Raw genomic sequence first — 15,544 nt, 5'->3', positions numbered from 1 at the left:
CCTGACTGTGTGAGGCCAGATTTTCTTCACATACTTCAACCAAAGTGATCTATTCCAATACACTGAATGCAGTAGCAGGCATGAGACTCCAGCTTAACAGGGACAGACAGTAAAGAGATTTGCAGAAATCCACTCTTCTTGCTGATTTTTCTTTTGAAAATATATTCTTTATAAAAATATATGCAATGTGTTTATTGTTATTTAAATGAACTAGTATGTACATGTATTAATTTCTCAGTTTTAATTTATAATGCGGTAAGTATAGATATAACCCATACAAACAAAAGCTTTTGGGGGTCCTCAATAATTTTTGAGTCTTGATACTAAAAAGTTTGAGACCCTCTGATCTAGATTATAAATTGTCAGCAGCAATGGCAGGGTCCATTTCTATTCATCTTTGTCTCCCTAGGAACTAGCAGTGTGTAGCAAGTTATAAATTCTTTTGAAATTAATTACTTCATATATTCTACTCCTATACCTATAACCTAGCCTTAACCTCTTCTTCAGTCCTGTATTTTGATCTGTCTGTTAAACCATTCCACTTTAATTCCTCTTTGAATAGTACCTTTTATATGTAAAATTGAACTCATCAATGGAGTATCTCGTCCTCGTAACTTTTCTCTTTCATTTAAGATATTGATTTTTATCTGAAATAATTTTCATGGCTTTTCCAAAGAGTAAAACTGTAGTTACGGCCTACTTTTATAGGTTTTTCTTTTTCCACCTTCTTTTATAACAGTGGTTCTCAAATATTTTGTGCATCCGAATCACATGGAGGTTTGTTAAAACACAGATTTCTATGTTTCTGATTCTGTAGGCCTGAGATGGGACCTGAGAATTTGAATCTCTAACAAGTGATGCTGATGCTCCTGGTCTGAAGACATACTTTAGGAACTACTGATGTATAACATTTTAGCTGAAATACTCACCAATCATCACATATGCCTTGTGTTTCCTTACTCTATATTTTGCTCATATACTTACTCTGTGCTTATGTAACTCCTCTCTGTTGAAGACTCAGTCTAAATCTTTTGGCTTTTACTTTCTGTTTTAGATGTAACTCTTCTGAGAGTCCTTTGAACTCCTGTACTACTCAGTTTTTGTATTCACATTTTCTTTTATTGCCTTGCATAGTGCATATATATTATTTTCAGTTGTCTTTTCCTTTTTTAAAACAGTGAGGTAGGGCTTCCCTGGTGGCGCAGTGGTTGAGAGTCTGCCTGCCAATGCAGGGGACACGGGTTCGTGCCCTGGTCCGGGAGGATCCCACATGCCGCAGAGCGGCTGGGCCCATGAGCCATGGCCGCTGAGCCTGCACGTCTGGAGCCTGTGCTCCATAACGGGAGAGGCCACAGCAGTGAGAGGCCCGCGTACCACAAAAAAAACAAAAACGAAAAACAGTGAGGTATTAAATATAGAAGTACACAAACCTTAAGCATGGAGCTCAGTGATTTTTTATGTAATCATCACCTAAATATAAAAATATAAAATATATCAGAAATATTCTATATGACTCCCTCATATCCTTCAGTCATATACCAGTATTCTTTTCATTTATCACTGTAGATCTTACAGTATGTACTCTTTTCTGTTTGGCTTCTTTTGTTAAACATTGTTTGTTTGAGATTCCTCCATATTGTTTCATGTTTTGGTAATTTATTCTTTTTTATTGCTGAGTTGTATTCTAATGTGTGACTCTACCATAATTAATTTATCTGTTCTACTTTTGAATGACAGTTGGATTGTTTCCAGTATTTGCTGTTATGAAATTACTGTCATCAACATTCTTGTATCATTTTTAGTGGACAGAAGTACTCATTTCTGTTGGGTGTATGCCCAGGAGTGGAATTTTTGTGTCACATATAGGCATATGTATATCTTTACTAGCTTTACTAGATGCTGCCAGACATTTTCCCAGAATAGTTTTACCAGCTATGTTTCTATCAGTAATATATGAGAGTTTTAATTGCTCCACATTCTTGCCATTTAGTATTGTCTATTTAATTTTACCATTGTGGGTTTAATTCGCATTTCCCATTGAATAATGATACTGAGCATTTTCTTATGTTTATTGGGCAGTTTCTTTTGTGTTTTAGTTAAGGATTTTTTGTTTTTTACTTTTTACCCATTAAAAAATAGTGTTGTTTGTCTTTTTTCTCATTGATTTACAAGAGTAGTTCTTAATGTTTTGGATATAATTCCATCCTTGAACATAGGCTTTGCAGATATATTATCTAGTCAGTGCTACCTTTTCACTCTTTTAATGTTGTACTTTGATCAAAAGAAGTTCTTAATTTAAATGAAGTCCAATTTATCAAATTTTTTTATGGTTAGTGCTTTTTCTGGTCTGCATAAGAAGTTTTTGCTCCAAGCTTATGAAAATACTTTCCTATGGTCTCTTCTAGAAGATTTATTGTTTTGGTTTGTACAGTACATCTGTGATCCACCTTGAATTAACTTTTGTATATGGTTGAGGGGTCACCTTTTCTCATATCATTTTTATATATTTATAACTATATTCATATTTATAAATGTTTATTTAGTTGCTCCAGCACCTTTGTTTAAAAGGGTGTCTTTTTCCACACTGAATTGCAGTTAGTGTCTTGGTAATAAAGTGACTGTGTGTGTGTGTGTGTGTGTGTGTGTGCGTGCCTATTTTTGTATTCTATTCTCTTTCTTCAATCTAAGGCAATACAATACTGTCTTAATTACCATAGCTTTATATAAGTGTTCATGCCCAGTAGTATAAGTCCTCCAGTTTTCCTGTTCTTTTGTATTTCCTTGGCCAATTTAGGACTTTTGTATTTCCATGTAAATTTTATATAGAAATTTTATGAATAGTTCCTACCCCAAAGTGTTTCTACCCCCAAACCCTTCTATTCCTAGTTTGCTGATATAGTATTTTAGTCATGAATGAATATTGAAATTTATTACATGTTTACATTTTTTTTTCCTGCACCTTTTTAGATAGGCGTAGGAAGTCTTGGGTTTTATCCTTTATTTTGTTAATGCAATGCAGTCATCTTGATTTATTCTCAAATGTTAAGCCATTCTTTCATTCCTGCTGTAAACCCTACTTTATTATGATATCCTATTCTTATTTATAATCAATTTTCATTAAATCTGCTAATATTTTGTCTAAGGTTCTTGTGCATATGTTCATGAGTGGTATTAGCCTGTAACTGTTTTTTTGTAGTGTTTTTCAGGTTTTGGTATGATAATGCTGACCTTATGAAATGATTTGGAAAGTGTTACTCTTTTCTCTGAAAGAGTTTGTGTAAGAGTAGTAGTGTTTTCCTTAAAAATGTTTGGAAGAATTTACCAGTGAAAATCTGGAACTAGACTTTTTATTATTATAGTTGTTGAGGAGTTTTAAATTATCATTTCAGTTTCTTCAATAGGTATAGGAATATTCAGATTTTATATCTTTTTGTGTCATTTTTGGTAAGTTGTAGTTTTCAAGTTTGTTTTTATCTAAATTTTCAAATTTATCGATAGAAATGATTATATTTTATCTTTTTAAAATCTGTAGGATCTGTAGGGACTGCTCTCTTTTTAAATTTCCATTATTGAAAATTTGTGAGGTTTTTTTCCCTTGTTTTTTCTCAGTCTCCCTAGGGTTTTTATTAGTTTAAATAAATAAATTTGTTTTATTTAATTTTTATATAATTTAAATTATATTTTATTTTGTTTATTTTGCTCTTATTTTTTTTCATGCAGCTTACTTTGCCATTTGTGTTCTAGCTCTTCTTGAGGTGGAAACTTTATGTATTTTTCAATATTTCTATTTTATTCATCTCCAGCTATAAATAACCATCTAAGCACTGCTTTGCTTTAGCTACATTTTTCAAGCTCTAACATGTTGGTTTTTCATTACTATTCACTTAAATTCCATTGTGTTTTTTTCTTTGACCCATAACTCAATTAGATTTGTGTTGCCTAATTTCTAAACATTTAGAGCTTTTCTAGTTACCTTTTTATTATTGAGTGCTTCTTAAATTTCATTATGGTCAGAGAGCATACTCTGTATGTTACAGTATTGTGAAATTTTTAATACTTGTTTTATGATCCAGCATATAGTCTGTTTTGTTAAATGATTCATTATCCCTCAAGTGGACATATATTGTCATTGGGTATAGTGTTCTATATGTCAGTTTTGTCTAGTTGGTTAACCATGTTCTTCAAATGTTTTATATCTTCACTGATTTTTTTTTTGTTTGTTTGCTTATTCTATCAGATATTCAGAGAGGTCTTAAAAATTTTTTTTTAATTTAGATGTAATTGACATTAGTTTCAGGTGTACAATATAATGATTTGATATTTAAATATGTTGCGAAATAATCACCAAAAAACTCTAGCTAAAATCTGTCACCATACATAGTTAATGCATTTTTTTCTTGCGATGAAAACTTAAGATATACTCTCTTTGCAACTTTTAAGTATACAATACAGTATTATTAACTATTGTCCCCATGCTGTATATAACATCCCCATCACTTATTTTATAGCTGGGAATTTATACTTTTTAACCCTTTTCATCTATGTAGCCTACTCCCCTTTCCTCACCTTTGGCAACCAGCAATTTGTTCTGTGTATCCATCAACTTGTGTTTGTTTGTTTGTTTTTAGGATCCACACATAAGTGAGATCATATGGTATTTGTCTTTCTCTGTCTGACTTATTTCACTTAGCATAATGTTCCCAAGTTTCCATCCATGTTGTGGCAAATGGCAGGATTTCTTCCTTTTTATGACTGAATTATATATACACCTCACATTAAATTTTCTTTATCCATTCATTTATTGATGGAAACTTAGGTTGCTTCCTTATCTTGGCCATTGTAAGTAATGCTGAAGTGAACATGGAGGGTGCATATATCTTTTCTAATCTGTGTTTTTATTTTCTTTGGATAAATATCCAGAAGTGGAATTGCTGGATCATATGGCAGTCGTATTTTTAGTTCTTGTGGAATCTTCATGCTGTTCTCCACAGTGGCTGCACCAGTCTGCATTCCACCAACAGTGCCTGATGTTTCCCTTTTCTCATGTCCTTGCCAACACTTGTTAATTGTCTTTTTTTTTTTGTGGTACGTGGGCCTCTCACTGCCGTGGTCTCTCCCGTTGCAGAGCACAGGCTCTGGACACGCAGGCCCAGAGGCCATGGATCACAGGCCCAGCCGCTCTGTGGCATGTGGGATCCTCCCGGACCAGGACACGAACCCGCGTCCCCTGCATTGGCAGGCGGACTCTCAACCACTGTGCCACCAGGGAAGCCCTAATTGTCTTTTTGATAATAGCCATTCTAACAAGTGTGAGATGATATCTCATTGTGGTTTTGATTTGCATTTCCTTGATTAGTGGTGTTGAGCATCTTTCTTCATATACCTGTTTGTCATATGTATGTCTTTGGAAAAATGTCTATTCAGATCCTCTGCCCATTTTTAATTGGATTGTTGTTGTTGCTATTGAGTTGGATGGTTTTTCATACATTTTGGATATTAACTCCTTATCAGGTACATGACTTGCACATATTTTCTTCCATTGAGTAGGTTGCCTTTTCAACCATGTTGATGGTTTCCTTTGCCGTGCAGAAGCTTTTAAGTTTGATGTCATTCCACATATTTATTTTTGCATTTATTGCCTTTGATTTTGGTATCAAATAAAAAAAATCATTACCAAGATTGATATCATGGAGCTTTATTCTTATTTTCTTTCTTTAGGAGTTTTATGGTTTCAGGTCTTATGTTAAAATCTTTGATCAGTTTTGAGTTAATTTTTGAGTATGGTGTAAGACGGCAGTCCAGTTTCCTTCTTTTGCACGTGGCAATCCAGTTTTCCCAACACCATTTATTGAAGAGACTGACCTTTCCCCATTGTATATTCTTGGCTGCTTTGTTATAAATGTATTGACCAGATATATGTGTGGGTTTATGTCTGGGCTCTTTATTTGGTTCCGTTGAACTATGTATCTGTTTTTTTTTTATTGGAGTAGAGTTGATTTACAATGTTGTGTTAGTTTCTGCTGTACAGCAAAGTGAATCAGTTATACACATACATATATCCAGTCTTTTTTAGATTCTTTTCCCATATAGGTCATTACAGAGTACTGAGTAGAGTTCCCTGTGCTATACAGTAAGTCCTAATTAGCTATCTGTTTTATATATCGTAATGTGTATATGTCAGTCCCAATATCCCAATTTATCCCTTCCCCCGCTTTCCCCCCAGTAACCATAAGTTTGTTTTCTACATCTGTGACTCTATTTCTGTTTTGTAAATAAGTTCATTTGTACCCTTTTTTTAGATTCCACATATAAGCAATGTCATATGATATTTGTCTTTCTCTGACTTATTTCACTCAGTATGACAATCTCTATGTCCATCTGCATGTATCTTTTTGAATTATGGCTTTCTCTGGATATGTATGTATCTGCTTTCATGCCAATACTACAGATGTGATTACTATAGCTTTGTAATGTAGTTTGAAATCGGGGATTGTGAAGTCTCTAGCTTTGGTTTTCTTTCTCAAGATTGCTTTAACTTTTTGGAATATTTTATGGTTCCATACAAATTTTAGAACTTTTTCTTTTTTCTTAAATTTATTTATTTAATTTATTATTTTTTTTTGGCTGTGTTGGGTCTTTGTTGCTGCACACGAGCTTTCTCTAGTTGTGGAAAGCGGGAGATACGCTTTGTTGTGGTGCTCAGGCTTCTCATTGCAGTGGCTTCTCTTGTTGCAGAGCATGGGCTCTAGGCATGCAGGCTTCAGTAATTGCAACATGCGGGCTCAGTAGCTGTGGCTCATGGACTCTAGAGCACAGGCTCAATAGTTGTGGTGCATGGGCTTAGTTGCTCCACGGCATGTAGGATCTTACTGGACCAGGGCTCAAACCCGTGTCCCCTGCATTGGCAGGTGGATTCTCAACCACTGTGCCACCAGGGAAGCCCTAGAACTTTTTCTATTTCTGTGAAAATGCCATTGGGCTTTTGATAGGGATTGTATTGATCTGTAGATTGCTTTGGGTAGTATGGGCATTATAAAAATATTAATTCTTCCAATCTATAAGCATGGAAAATCTTTCCATTTATTTGTGTCTTCTTCAATTTCTTTCATAAGTCTCTTATATTTTTCAGTACACATATAGGGCTTTCATCCTGAGAGAGATCTTTTTAATATGACAACTATTATCACAGGCTTCTTTATTTTACCTCTGTCAGATTTTTTTTATATATAATTATTGAAGCAGGGTACAGACAAATGTAGATCTTTTATCGTTTTGTTGAATCGATATGTTCTTTAATCATTAAAAATATACTTTTTTATCGGTAGTAATAATTCTAGTCATACTTCTAACCTTTAAGTATACAATTTTCTTACATTAATATAGACACATGAGCTTTCTTTTGGTTAGTGTTTTTATAGTGTATCCTTTACCATTCCTTTCAACTTTTGGTATCCTTGTTTTTAAAATGTACTTCTTGTAAGCAGAGTATAGTAGGGTTTTTGTTTTATTTTAATTCACCCTGAAGATCTCTCTTATTTAAAAGGCATGTTTAGGAGGAATAGGGAAGATGGCGGAAGAGTAAGACGCGGAGATCACCTACCTCCCCACAGATACACCAGAAATACATCTACACGTGGAACAACTCCTACAGAACACCTACTGAATGCTGGCAGAAGACCTCAGACATCCCAAAAGGCAAGAAACTCCCCATGTAACTGGGTAGGGCAAAAGAAAAAAGAAAAAACAGAGACAAAAGAATAGGGATGGGACCTGCACCAGTGGGAGGGAGCTGTGAAGGAGGAAAGGTTTCCACACGCTAGGAAGCGCCTTCGCGGGCAGAGACTGTGGGTGGCGGAGGGGGAAGCTTCGGAGCCACGCAGGAGGGCACAGCAACAGGGGTGCGGAGGGCAATGTGGAGAGTCTCGCACAGAGGATCAGTGCCGACCGGCACTCACCAGCCGGAGAGGCTTGCCGGCTCACCCGCTGGGCCGGGCGGGGCTGTGAGCTGAGGCTCAGGCTTCGGTTGGAGCGCAGGGAGAGGACTGGGATTGGCAGCATGAACGCAGCCTGAAGGGGGTTACTGCACCACGGCTAGCCGGGAGGGAGTCCAGGGAAAAGTCTGGACCTGCCGAAGAGGCAAGAGACTTTTTCTTCCCTCTTTGTTTCCTGATGCGCGAGGAGAGGGGATTAAGAGCGCTGCTAAAAGGAGCTCCAGAGATGGGCGTGAGCTGCGGCTAACAGCGCGGACCCCAGAGACGGGCATGAGACGCTAAGGCTGGTGCTGCCGCCACCAAGAAGCCTGTGTGCGAGCACAGGTCACTATCCACACCTCCCATCCTGGGAGCTTCTGCAGCCCGCCACTGACAGGGTCCCGTGATCCAGGGACAACTTCCCCGGGAGAATGCATGGCACGCCTCAGGCTGGTGCAACGTCCCATTGGCCTCTGCCGCCACAGGCTCGCCCCACATCCACACCCCTCCCTCCCCCGGGCCCGAGTGAGCCAGAGTCCCCAAAGCAGCTGCTCCTTTAACCCCGTCCTGTCTGAGCGAACAACAGACGCCCTCTGGCGACGTACACGCAGAGGCAGGGCCAAATCCAAAGTTGAGCCCCGGGAGCTGTGCGAACAAAGAAGAGAAAGGGAAATCTCTCCCAGCAGCCTCAGAAGCAGCGGATTAAAACTCCACAATCAACTTGATGAACTCTGCATCTGTGGAATACATGAATAGACAACGAATCATCCCAAATTGAGGAGGTGGACTTTGAGAGCAAGATTTCTTATTTTTTCCCCTTTTCCTCTTTTTGTGAGTGTGTATGTGTATACTTCTGTGTGAGATTTTGTCTGTATAGCTTTGCTTTCACCATTTGTCCTAGGGTTCTATCCATCCGTTTTTGTTTTTGTTTTCTTTAAAAAATTTTTTTTTCTTAATTATTTTTATTTTAATAACTTTATTTTATCTTACTTTATTTTATTTTATCCTCTTTCCTCTTTCTTTCCTTTCTTCCTTGCTTCCTTTCTTTCTTTCTTCCTTCCTTCTGTTCTTTCTTTCTTTCCCTTCCTTCCTTCCTTCCTTCCTTCCTTCCTTCCTTCCTTCCTTCCTTCCTTCCTTCCTTCCTTCCTTTCTTCTTTTTCTCCCTTTTATTCTGAGCCGTGTGAATGAAAGGCTCTTGGTGCTGTAGCCAGGAGTCAGTGCTGTGCCTCTGAGGTGAGAGAGCCAACTTCAGGACACTGGTCCACAAGAGACCTCCCAGCTCCACGTAATATCAAATGGTGAAAATCACCCAGAGATCTCCATCTCAACACCAGCACCCAGCTTCACTCAACGACCAGCAAGCTACACTGCTGGACACCCAATGCCAAACAACTAGCAAGACAGGAACACAACCCCATCCATTAGCAGAGAGGCTGCCTAAAATCATAATAAGGCCACAGACACCCCAAAACACACCACCAGTCATGAAACTTCCCACCAGAAAGACAAGATCCAGCCTCATCCACCAGAACACAGGCACTAGTCCCCTCCACCAGGAAGCCTACACAACCCACTGAACCAACTTTAGCCACTGGGGACAGACACCAAAAACAACGGGAACTATGAACCTGCAGCCTGCAAAAAGGAGACATCAAACACAGTAATATAAGCAAAATGAGAAGACAGAAAAACACACAGCAGATGAAGGAGCAAGATAAAAACCCACCAGACCTAACAAATGAAGAGGAAATAGGCAGTCTACCTGAAAAAGAATTCAGAATAATGATAGTAAGGATGATCCAAAATCTTGGAAATAGAATAGACAAAATGCAAGAAACATTTAACAAGGACCTAGAAGAACTAAAGATGAAACAAACAATGATGAACAATACAATAAATGAAATTAAAAATACTCTAGATGGAATCAATAGCAGAATAACTGAGGCAGAAGAACGGGTAAGTGACCTGGAAGGTAAAATAGTGGAAATAACTACTGCAGAGCACAATAAAGAAAAAAGAATGAAAAGAACTGAGGACGGTCTCAGAGACCTCTGGGACAACACTAAATGCACCAACATTCAAATTATAAGGGTTCCAGAAGAAGAGAAAAAGAAAGGGACTGAGAAAATATTTGAAGAGATTATAGTTGAAAACTTCCCTAATATGGGAAAGGAAATAGGTAATCAAGTCCAGGAAGCACAGAGAGTCTGATACAGGATAAATCCAAGGAGAAACACACCAAGACACAAATTAATCAAACTGTCAAAAATTAAATACAAAGAAAACATATTAAAAGCAGCAAGGGAAGAACAACAAATAACAGACAAGGGAATCCCCATAAGGTTAACAGCTGCTCTTTCAGCAGAGACTGTGCAATCCAGAAGGGACTGGCAGGACATATTTAAAGTGATGAAGGAGCAAATCCTACAACCAAGATTACTCTACCCAGCAAGGATCTCATTCAGATTTGATGGAGAAAATAAAACCTTTACAGACAAGCAAAAGCTGAGACAGTTCAGCACCACCAAACCAGCTTTACAACAAATGCTAAAGAACCTTCTTTAGGCAGGAAACACAAGTGAAGGAAAAGATCTACAATAACAAACCCAAAACAATTAAGAAAATGGGAATAGGAACATACATATCGATAATTACTTTAAATGTAAATGGATTAAATGCTCCCACCAAAAGACACAGACTGGCTGAATGGATACAAAAACAAGACCCATATATATGCTGTCTACAAGAGACCCACTTCAGAACTAGAGACACATACAGACTGAAAGTGAGGGGATGGAAAAAAATCTATGCAAATGGAAACCAAAAGTAAGCTGGAGTATCAATACTCATATCAGAAAAAATAAACTTTAAAACAAAGACTATTAGAAGAGACAAAGAAGGACATTACATAATGATCAAGGGATCGATCAAAGAAGAAGATATAACAATTGTAAATATTTATGTACCCAACATAGGAGCACTTCAATACATAAGGCAAATACTAACAGCCATAAAAGGGGATATCAACAGTAACACAGTCATAGTAGGGGACTTTAACACCCCACTTTCACCAATGGACAGATCATCCAAAATGAAAATAAATAAGGAAACACAAGCTTTAAATGATACATTAAAAAAGATGGCCTTAATTGATATTTATAGGACATTCCATCCAAAAACAACTGAATACACATTTTTCTCAAGTGCTCATGGAACATTCTCCAGGATAGATCATATCTTGGGTCACAAATCAAGCCTTGGTAGATTTAGGAAAATTGAAATTGTATCAGGTGTCATTTCCGACCACAATGCTATGAGACTAGATATCAATTACAGGAAAAGATCTGTAAAAAATACAAACACATGGAGGCTAAACAATACACTACTTAATAACGAAGTGATCACTGAAGAAATCAAAGAGGAAATCAAAAAATACCTAGAAACTAATGACAGTGGAGACATGACGACCCATAACCTATGGGATGCAGCAAAAGCACTTCTAAGAGGGAAGTTTATAGCAATACAGTCCTACCTTAAGAAACAGGAAACCTCTCGAACCAACAACCTAACCTTGCACCTAAAGCAATTAGAGAAAGAAGAACAAAAAACCCCAAAGTGAGCAGAAGGAAAGAAATCATAAAGATCAGATCAGATATAAGTGAAAAGAAATGAAGTAAACAATAGCAAAGATCAGTAAAACTAAAAGCTGGTTCTTTGAGAAGATAAACAAAATAGATAAACCATTAGCCAGACTCATCAAGAAAAAAAGGGAGAAGGCTCAAATCAATAGAATTAGAAATGAAAAAGGAGAAGTAACAACTGACACTGCAGAAATACAAAAGATCAGGAGAGATTACTACAAGCAACTCTATGCCAATAAAATGGACAACCTGGAAGAAATGGACAAATTCTTAGAAATGCACAACCTGCCAGGACTGAGTCAGGAAGGAATAGAAAATATGAACAGGCCAATCACAAGTATTGAAATTGAAACTGTGATTAAAAATCTTCCAAGAAACAAAAGCCCAGGACCAGATGGCTTCACAGGCGAATTCTATCAAACATTTAGAGAAGAGCTAACACCTATCTTTCTCAAACTCTTCCAAAATATAGCAGAGGGAGGAACACTCCCAAATTCCTTCTACGAGGCCACCATCACCCTGATACCAAAACTAGACAAGGATGTCAGAAAGAAAGAAAACTATAGGCCAAATTCACTGATGAACATAGATGCAAATATCCTCAACAAAATACTAGCAAACAGAATCCAACAGCACATTAAAAGGATCATACACCATGATCAAGTGGGGTTTATCCCAGGAATGCTAGGATTCTTCAATATACTCAAATCAATCAATGTGATACACCATATTAACAAATTGAAGGAGAAAAACCATATGATCATCTCAATAGATGCAGAGAAAGCTTTTGACAAAATTCAACACCCATTTATGACAAAAAACCCTGCAGAAAGTAGGCATACAGGGAACTTTCCTCAACATAATAAAGGCCATATATGACAAACCCACAGCCAACATCGTCCTCAATGGTGAAAAACTGAAAGCGTATCCGCTAAGATCAGGAACAAGACAAGGTTGCCCACTCTCACCTCTCTTATTCAAGATAGTTTTGGAAGTTTTAGCCACAGCAATCAGAGAAGAAAAGGAAATAAAAGGAATCCAAATTGGAAAAGAAGAAGTAAAGATGTCACTGTTTGCAGAAGACATGATATTATACGTAAAGAATCCTAAAGATGCTACCAGAAAACTACTAGAGCTAATCAATGAATTTGGTAAAGTAGCAGGATACAAAATTAATGCATAGAAGTCTCTGGCATTCCTATACACTAATGATGAAAAATCTGAAAGTGAAATCAAGAAAACACTCCCATTTACCATTGCAACAAAAAGAGTAAAATATCTAGGAATAAACTTACCTAAGGTGACAAAAGACATGTATGCAGAAAATTATAAGACACCAATGAAAGAAATTAAAGATGATACAAATAGATGGTTCTTGGATTGGAAGAATCAACATTGTGAAAATGACTCTACTACCCAAAGCAACCTACAGATTCAATGCAATCCCTGTCAAACTACCACTGGCATTTTTCACAGAACTAGAACAAAAAATTTCACAATTTGTATGGAAACACAGAAGACCCCGAATAGCCAAAGCAATCTTGAGAACAAAAAATGGAGCTGGAGCAATGAAGCTCCCTGACTTCAGACTATACTACAGAGCTACAGTAATCAAGACAGTATGGTCCTGGCACAAAAACAGAAATATAGATGAATAGAACAGGATAGAAAGCCCAGAGATAAACCTACGCACATATGGTCACCTTATCTTTGATAAAGGAGGCAGGAATGTACAGTGGAGAAAGGACAGCCTCTTCATTAAGTGGTGCTGCGAAAACTGGACAGGTACATGTAAAAGTATGAGATTAGATCACTCCCTAACACCATACACAAAAATAAGCTGAAAATGGATTAAAGGCCTAAATGTAAGGCCAGAAACTATCAAACTCTTAGAGGAAAACATAGGCAGAACACTCTATGACATAAATCACAGCAAGGTCCTTTTTGACCCACCTCCTAGAGAAATGGAAATAAAAACAAAAATAAACAAATGGGACCTAATGAAACTTCAAAGCTTTTGCACAGCAAAGGAAACCATAAACAAGACCAAAAGACAACCCTCAGAATGGGAGAAAATATTAGCAAATGAAGAAACTGACAAAGGATTAATCTCCAAAATTTACAAGCAGCTTGTGCAGCTCAATAATAAAAAAAGAAACAACCCAATCCAAAAATGGGCAGAAGACCTAAATAGACATTTCTCCAAAGAAGATATACAGACTGCCAACAAACACATGAAAGAATGCTCAACATCATTAATCATTAGAGAAATGCAAATCAAAACTATAATGAGATATCATCTCACACCAGTCAGAATGGCCATCATCAAAAAATCTAGAAACAATAAATGCTGGAGAGGGTGTGGAGAAAAGGGAACACTCTTGCACTGCTGGTGGGAATGTGAATTGGTACAGCCACTATGGAGAAAAGTATGGAGGTTCCTTAAAAAACTACAAATAGAACTACCATATGACTCAGCAATCCCACTACTGGGCATATACCCTGAGAAAACCGTAATTCAAAAAGAGTCATGTACCAAAATGTTCATTGCAGCTCTGTTTACAATAACCTGGAGATGGAAACAACCTAAGTGCCCATCATCGGATGAATGGATAAAGGAGGTGTGGCACATATATACAATGGAATATTACTCAGCCATAAAAAGAAACGAAATTGAACTATTTGTAATGAGGTGGATGGACCTGGAGTCTGTCATACAGAGTGAAGTAAGTCAGACAGAGAAAGACAAATACCGTATGGTAACACATATATATGGAATTTAAGAAAAAAAAATGTCATGAAGAACCTAGGGGTAGGACAGGACTAAAGACACAGACCTACTAGAGAATGGACTTGAGGATATGGGGAGGGGGAAGGATAAGCTGTGACAAAACGAGAGAGTGGCATGGACCCATATACACTACCAAACGTAAAATAAATAGCTAGTGGGAAACAGCCACATAGCACAGGGAGATCAGCTCGGTGCTTTGTGACCACATAGAGGGGTGGGATAGGGAGGGTGGGTGGAAGGGAGACGCGAGAGGGAAGAGATATGGGAACATATGTATACGTATAACTGATTCACTTTGTTATAAAGCAGAAACTATCACACCATTGTAAAGCAATTATACTCCAATGAAGATGTAAAAATAAATAAATAAAAGGCATGTTTTGTTCATTTACATGTAATATATGTATTCTTTATTATAGTCTAATTCAAGTTAATATTTCTATTACTTTATGAACAGTGTTTAAGAACCTTGCAGTATTTCAAGTATCCCCTCCTCTTCTTTGTGTTATGATTGTCGTATTTTATCTGTATATATGTTATAGATTGTGCATGATATTATCTGCATTTTTCTTTTAAACAGTCAATTAAAAATTATTACCCACATATTTACTTTTTCTAGTGCCCTTCTCTTCTACCTGTAGTTGAATACATCCATCTGAAATAATTGTTTTGGCCTGAGTATTTTCTGTAATAATTCTGGGAATACAGGATTAATGGAAATGGATTTTCTCAGTTTTCATCTATAAATGTTCTCATTTTACTTTGATTTTTGAATACTTCTTTGTTGATTATAAAACTCTAGGTTGGAAGGATTTTTTTTTTCTTTCAGCACTTAGAAAGTAACATTCTAATGTTTTCGGGCTTCCAGAGCTTATGTTGCAGTGTTAGCCATCACCACTACCACCATCACCATTTCTGCCTCACTTAAAATTTTTAGCAGGTTGGCTATAATGTGCCAAGGTGTATTATCCTCTGTATTTATTCTTCATGTGGTTCACTGAGGTTTTGCATATGTGGGTGGATACCCTTAATGAGATTTGGGAAATTATTGGTCATAGCTTTTCAAATATTGTTTCTGATTCATTCTCTTCCTCTTTCCCTTCTGGGATTCCAAGTACTTATATGTTAGACTTTTCCTTATT

The sequence above is a fragment of the Delphinapterus leucas genome, chromosome 3 (assembly GCF_059928025.1).
Source record: "Delphinapterus leucas isolate spDelLeu-1000000601 "Yukka" chromosome 3, BTC_Dleu_Yukka2, whole genome shotgun sequence".
Classification (NCBI taxonomy): Eukaryota; Metazoa; Chordata; class Mammalia; order Artiodactyla; family Monodontidae; genus Delphinapterus; species Delphinapterus leucas.
This window is presented reverse-complemented; position numbering follows the sequence as displayed.